The following is an 8,048-nucleotide window of genomic DNA, read 5'->3' as shown; positions in this document are numbered from 1 at the left end:
CGCTTACTGGACTTTCTTGGGCGCCCTGAAGCCTTCTTCGCAAACATTTAACCGCTCTCCTTGAAGTTCTTGATGATCCGATAAACGGTTGATTTAGGTGCAATCTTACTGGCCCTTTTTGTGCAGCCCTTTTTGTGCAAAGCAATGATGACGGCATGTGTTTCCTTCCAGGTAACCATGGTTGACAGAGGAAGAACAATGATTCCAAGCACCACCTTCCTTTTGAAGCGTCCAGTCTGTTATTCGAACTCAATCAGCATGACAGAGTGACTCCAACCTTGTCATCGTCAACACTCAGACTCAGCTGGTGCTTTTGTGGCAGGGCTGAAATGCAGTGGAAATGTTTTTGGGGATTCAGTTAATTTGCATGGCAAAGAGGGACTTTTCAATTAATTGCAATTCATCTGATCACTCTTCGTAACATTCTGAGATATATGCAAATTGCCATCATACAAACTGAGGCAGCAGACTTTGTGAAAATCACTATTTGTGTCATTCTCAAAACTTTTGGCCACGACTGTACATGAAGGAACACACAGGCATCCGCGCGTGGTAGCTAGCTAACTAGCACAGGTGGTCACCTTGTCTTCTGTCTATTTTCCGTAAACAAATCTTGTAACATAGAGATTTTATGTTATGAAAGAAGGTCCTTATGGTTCCAATACTGTACCACAAGCGATGTGTGTTCATGTTCAGATTGAGTGTCGGGGATCTTAACAAAACTCCCCCCTACAGAATACGCTTTCATCCAGTGATTCACATGTAATGTAACGGAACTAGATAAAACCTTACACAGATAAAAATGACAAAACTGTAAATGTAAAGCTAATAGCTAAACGCCAGGAGAAAGCTTATAGTTGCTCATGTCCTGGCAGTGTGTCCATCCTATTGACCTTCATACTCTTTTTACTTAAACTTCCTTTGTTGTTGCCACAGAACAATTACTTTACCTGGTCCGGTGAGTAATGATGGTGGTGCTGCACAGTGCTTTTCTTCACTCACACCCTGCCAGTCTTCTTCTTCTTCGTCTGTAATATAATGGTGGCCCACAAACAAATGTTTAAGGTGCATGTTTAAGGTGCATGTTTAAGGTGCATGTTTAAGGTGCAGCACCTACTGTGCTGGAGTGTGTGGTTAATCACGGTTTACAACATTAGCTCCACAATTCTAAATCCTCTTACCTAACTCAATACTTCTGAGAAAATAAAGAGCCCTACTAACTTTTAAAATACCCTCCCCCATCCCCCAAATCCCTTCAAAAAGCCTTCCAACCTCAATGACCTACACTTCAATCTTCCCCTCTCTTCAACATACTTAAAACAATAAAAACAACACTCCAGAGACAAACCATTCACATGCTTGCCAACCAGATGTAATGACGAGTTCAATGTACAATGTCCTAGGCACAATCGATCTACAAACACCTCTTCCTTCCTAAACTGGCCTTTGAATCTTGGTACACAAACCTTTCTTTGGAGGGCAAATAAACACGTATTTTCTGCTACACATCTATCAAAATGTTTCTGATCTGACATTTGTTCTCACCTCAACCCAGTGGAACATGAATATCAATTATATCTCATTTCAAAGCTCTTTTGGCTATCTCAAATCAAAGTTTATTTGTCACGTGCTCCGAATACAACAGGTGTATGCTTACTTACAGGCTCTAACCAATAGTGCAAAAAAGGTATTAGGTGAACAATAGGTAAGTAAGTAAATAAATAAAAACAACAGTAAAAAGACAGTGAAAAACAGTAGTGAGGCTATATACAGTAGCGAGGCTATAAAAGCAGCGAGGCTACATATATATTTTACCTCTTGGGGATGTCATTCGAAAACATAATGTTAACTTTCACTGCTATGCGGATGACACACAGCTGTACATTTCAATGAAACATGGTGAAGCCCCAAAATTGCCCTCGCTAGAAGCCTGTGTTTCAGACATAAGAAGTGGATGGCTGAAAACTTTCTACTTTTAAACTCGGACAAAACAGAGATGCTTGTTCTAGGTCCCAAGAAACAAAGAGATATTCTATTAAATCTGACAATTAATCTTGATGGTTGTAAAGTCGTCTCAAATAAAACTGTGAAGGACCTCGGCGTTATTCTGGACCCTGATCTCTCTTTTGACGAACATATCAAGACTGTTTCAAGGACAGCTTTTTTCCATCTACGTAACATTGCAAAAATCAGACATTTTCTGTCCAAAAATGATGCAGAAAAATTCATCCATGATTTTGTTACTTCTAGGTTACTTTCCGGCTACCCGGATAAAGCACTAAATAATCTTCAGTTAGTGCTAAATACGGCTGCTAGAATCCTGACTAGAACCAAGAAATTTGATCATATTACTCCAGTGCTAGCTTCCCTACACTGGCTTCCTGTTAAGGCAAGGGCTGATATCAAGGTTTTACTGTTAACCTATAAAGCGTTACATGGGCTTGCTCCTACCTATCTTTCCGAGTTGGTCCTGCCGTACATACCTACACGTGCGCTACTTTCACAAGACGCAGGCCTCCTAATTGTCCCTAGAATTTCTAAGCAAACAGCTGGAGGCAGGGCTTTCTCCTATAGATCTCAATTTTTATGGAATAGCCTACCCATGTGAGAGACGCAGACTCACTCTCAACCTTCAAGTCTTTACTGAAGACTTATCTCTTCAGTAGGTCATATGATTGAGTGTAGTCTGGCCCAGGAGTGTGAAGGTGAACGGAAAGGCTCTCGAGCAACGAACCGCCCTTGCTGTCTCTGCCTGGCCGGTTCCCCTCTCTCCACTGGGATTCTCTGCCTCTAACCCTATTACAGGGGCTGAGTCACTGGCTTACTGGTGCTCTTTCATGCCGTCCCTAGGAGGGGTGCGTCACTTGAGTGGGTTGAGTTACTGACGTGATCTTCCTGTCTGGGTTGGCGCCCCACCTTGGTTTGTGCTGTGGTGGAGATCTTTGTGGGCTATACTCGGCCTTGTCTCAGGATGGTAAGTCGGTGGTTGAAGATATCCCTCTAGTGGTGTGGGGGCTGTGCTTTGGCAAAGTGGGTGGGGTTATATCCTTCCTGTTTGGCCCTGTCCGGGGGTATCATCGGATGGGGCCACAGTGTCTCCTGACCCCTCCTGTCTCAGCCTCCAGTATTTATGCTGCAGTAGTTTATGTGTCGGGGGGCTAGGGTCAGTTGGTTATATTTGGAGTACTTCTCCTGTCTTATCCGGTGTCCTGTGTGAATTTAAGTATGCTCTCTCTAATTCTCTTCTTCTCTCTTTCTTTCTTTCTCTCGGAGGACCTGAGCCCTAGGACCATGCGTCAGGACTACCGGGCATGATGACTCCTTGCTGTCCCCAGTCCACCTGGCCCTGCTGCTGTTCCAGTTTCAACTGTTCTGCCTGCGGCTATGGAACCCTGACCTGTCCACCGGACGTGCTACCTGTCCCAGACCTGCTGTTTTCAACTCTCTAGAGACCGCAGGAGCAGTAGAGATACTCTTAATGATCGGCTATGAAAAGCCAACTGACACTTATTCCTGATTATTATTTGACCATGCTGGTCATTTATGAACATTTGAACATCTTGGCCATGTTCTGTTATAATCTCCACCCGGCACAGCGAGAAGAGGACTGGCCACCCCTCATAGCCTGGTTCCTCTCTAGGTTTCTTCCTAGGTTTTGGCCTTTCTAGGGAGTTTTTCCTAGCCGCCGTGCTTCTACACCTGCATTGCTTGCTGTTTGGGGTTTTAGGCTGGGTTTCTGTACAGCACTTCGAGATATTAGCTGATGTACGAAGGGCTATATAAAATAAACTTGATTTGATTTGATTTGCTACATACAGTCACCGGTTAGTCAGGCTGATTGAGGTAGTATGTACATGTCGATATGGTTAAAGTGACTATGCATATACGATGAACAGAGAGTAGCAGTAGCGTAAAAGAGGGGGTGGTGGGTGGCGGGACACAATGCATATAGCCCGGTTAGCCAATGTGCGGTAGCACTGGTTGGTCGGGCCAACTGAGGTAATATGTACATGAACGTATAGTTAAAGTGACTATGCATATATGATAAACAGAGAGTAGCAGCAGCGAAAAGGGTTTGGGGGGACACAGAATGCAAATAGTCCGGGTAGCCATTTGATTACCTGTTCAGGAGTCTTATGGCTTGGGGGTAAAAACTGTTGAAGCCTTTTTGTCCTAGACTTGGCACTCCGGTACCTCTTGCTGTGCGATAGTAGAGAGAACAGTCTATGACTGGGGTGGCTGGGGTCTTTGACAATTTTTAGGGCCTTGAACGCTGAGCTGTAGTCAATGAATAGCATTCTCACATAAGTGTTCCTTTTGTCCAGGTGGGAAAGGGCAGTGTGGAGTGCAATAGAGATTGCATCATCTGTGGGTCTGTTTGGGCGGTATGCAAATTGCAGTGGGTCTAGGGTTTCTGGGATAATGGTGTTGATGTGAGCCATTACCAACCTTTCAAAGCACTTCATGGCTACAGAAGTGAGTGCTACGGGTCTGTAGTCATTTAGGCAGGTTGCCTTTGTGTTCTTGGGCACGGGGACTGTGGTGGTCCGCTCAAAAAATGTTGGTATTACAGACTCAATCAGGGACATGTTGAAAATGTCAGTGAAGACACCTGCCAGTTGGTCAGCACATGCCAGGAGCACACATCCTGGTAATCTGTCTGACCTCGCAGCCTTGTGTATGTTGACCTGGCTACGGAGAGCGTGATCACACAGCCGTCCAGAACAGCTGATGCTCTCATGCATGCCTCAGTGTTGCTTGCCTCGAAGCTAGCATAGAAGTGATTTAGCTCATCTGGTAGGTTCGTGTCACTGCGGCTGTGCTTCCCTTTGTAGTCTGTAATAGTTTGCAAGCCCTGCCGCATAAAATGAGTATCGAAGCCGGTGTAATACAATTCAATCTTAGCCCTGTAATGACGCTTGCCTGTTTGATGGTTCGTCGCATGGCATAGCGGGATTTCTTGTAAGCTTCCGGGTTAGAGTCCCGCACCTTGAAAGCAGCAGCTCTACCCTTTAGCTCAGTGCGAATGTTGCCTGTAATCCATGGCTTCTGGTTTGGGTATGTACGTACAGTCACTGTGGGGACAACGTCCTCAGTGCACGTATTGATAAAGCCAGTGACTGATGTGGTGTACTCCTCAATATCATCGGAAGAATCCTGGAACATGTTCCATTCTGTGATAGCAAAACAGTCCTGTAGTTTAGCATCTGCTTCATCTGACCACTTTTTTATAGACAGAGTCACTGGTGCATCCTGCTATAATTTTTGCTTTATGGCTGGAATCAGGAGGATAGAGTTGGGATCGGATTTACCTAATGGAGGGCGGGGGAGAGCTTTGTACGCGTCTCTGTGTGTGGAGTACAGGTGATCTAGAATTTTTTTCCCTCTGGTTGCACATTTAACATGTTGATAGAAATTTGGTAGAACTTATTTAAGTTTCCCTGCATTAAAGTGTCCGGCCACTAGGAGCGCTGCCTCTGGGTGAGTGGTTTCCTGTTTGCTTATTTCCTTATACAGCTATCTGAGTGCGGTCTTAGTGCCAGCATCTGTCTGTGGTGGTAAATAAACAGCCACGAAAAGTATAGCTGAAAACTCTCTCTAGGCAAGTAGTGTGGCATGCAATGTATCACAATATACTCTACTTCAGGCGAGCAAAATCTAGACTTCCTTAGATTTCGTGCACCAGCTGTTGTTTACAAATATGCACAGACCGCCGCCCCGCCCCGCCCCCTCGTCTTACCGGAGTGTGCTGTTCTGTCTTGCCGGTGCAGTGTGTATCCCGCTAGCTGAATATCCATGTCGTCTCTCAGCCACGATTCCGTGAAACATAGGATATTACAATTTTTGATGTCCCGTTGGCAGGATATTCGTGATCGTACCTCGTCTATTTTATTGTCCAATGATTGCACGTTGGTAAGTAATATTGACGGTAACGGCAGCTTTCCCACTCGCCTTCTGCGGGTCCCCACGAGTCATCCCGCTCTGTGTCCCCTGTACCTGCGTTTCTTCCTCTTGCAAATATCGGGTGTTTGGAGAATGTCCTGTGCCTCCTGCTTGTTGAAGAAAAAATCTTTGTCTGATCCAAGGTGAGTGACCGCTGCTCTTTTTTTGCCGTAAGATAGAGACATTATGTACAAAATAATTTACAAAAAAACACATAATAGCACAATTGGTTCCGGCGCCATTTTAGTCTACAATTGGTCTACAATTGCATGGCCTGCCACACCTGAATGGGCTGGGACCCAGTAGAATCTCACTACTACGCCCAGTCTTTCGATTCTCCATAATAACATTAATGCCTCATAGATAGGTCACTCCTTTTAGATTTGCCAGATGATATACTATTCAACACAGACAGAGAATCTGAGCATACTATAACTCTGACAAGTTGAGCGTCCTCCACCCACTGGAGGGCAAATACTATCGCTAACAGTTCAACTGAGTATACTGACAGTTCATCTATTAGTCTTCTGTATATCTGCACATCAAGTTCAGGAATGTAAACGCCTGCTCCTGTGCGCCCACTATCTGGGTCCTTGGATCAATCTGTGAAAAGCGGTAAAAATGCATAGAAACTTCCACCAATGTAATTGTCAACCAGTTTCCCTATAAAACAGACTTCTGACCAATCTTTCCTTTTCTCTATCAAGGTTAGATCAACAACAATAGCTGGGAGTAACCATGGAGGAACATCCCCTGTCACCGCAGAAGGGCCAACCTCCAACTCCCTAAAACCACTCTCATCAGCAAGCTTTTCAACTGTCCAACCAAAACCACTGCCTTGTGTACTAGTATATTCCCAACAGCCATCTAGAACAGGAGCAGTGGGATGCTCAACCTCACAGCCTTTCAACCTAACCCAATAACCGAAAGACACTTTTTTACACCGTATATCCAAAGGCATCTCACCTACCTCCATTAGTAAGACACATACAGATGTGGATTTAAATGCATATCCATAAATAAATGCATGTGCATAAATAGATATCCTTAAAAGCTATATACTGGATTCTGTCCAGCTTCTGAAGCCAAACCTTCGCCGCATTTCCATAAACTATACACCCGTAATCAATTGTCATCCTGAAACCCTCCCCATAGGCTGTCCAAACAGAAACAACATATTAAAAAACAATATATTATCAGCAACTTCCTTCTTTGAGAAGAACACACAGCGAGACTTGGCCACTGGCAATTTAAAACCCCAGTTAATCGACCATCTTTCAACATCCACTATAGCTTGTTGAATAGATTTGGTCACGAGAGACTTTCCTTCCCCTCTTCCAAATAGCTCCATCATCAGCATATAGGGACCTACATTTTGAAAACACATCATTAATCATAGTTGAACAAAAAATTGGACTGACAGCACTGCCTTCAGGAATACCATTGTCGACTCCCATAGGCTTCATATAAAAAAAGTGATTAAATTAGGCCAAAACCCAGTTATATAACCTCCCACCAATACCAAGTGTTTTCCATCTTAATCGGGAGGCCTTCTCTCCACATAGTGTCGTATGCCTTTTCAATGTCAAAAAAGACAATAGCCATTCCTTCTTTCATGACCAGATAATTTTTCTCCTTCATTGCGCACCATTACTAATGCATCAACAAATCAATCAATGACTCAATAAACCTCTATGTTCCAGGAAATAAGGTTGTCTGTTGACTATGATCTTTCCCATCAGTTTACACAAGTTAGAGGTCAGTGCTGTTGGTCTGTAACTATTAGCACATGAAGGATCCTTTACCAGGCTTTGCAAAATGTAATATTACTGCACATTTCCATCCAGAAGGTATAACCCCCTCACTCCAACTCTCATTAAATTATCCCACGAGAACATGTTTGACCTCATCAGGTAGACGCTTAAACATTACATAGCACAACTGATCATGACTTGGGGCCGTATATCCACAGCCTATTAAGGCTAAACACATATCGTGTATGTGTAACGATGTGCGCTGAGAGTTCAGGGAGTGAGCGTTTTAATAAATAAATGCAACATAATACAAAACAAGAAACACAAACAACGCACAGACAAGACACTGAA

Source organism: Salvelinus fontinalis, chromosome 12 (genome assembly GCF_029448725.1).
Source record: "Salvelinus fontinalis isolate EN_2023a chromosome 12, ASM2944872v1, whole genome shotgun sequence".
Lineage (NCBI taxonomy): Eukaryota > Metazoa > Chordata > Actinopteri > Salmoniformes > Salmonidae > Salvelinus > Salvelinus fontinalis.
The sequence above is the reverse complement of the archived record's forward strand: the minus strand, read 5'-3'. Positions refer to the sequence as shown.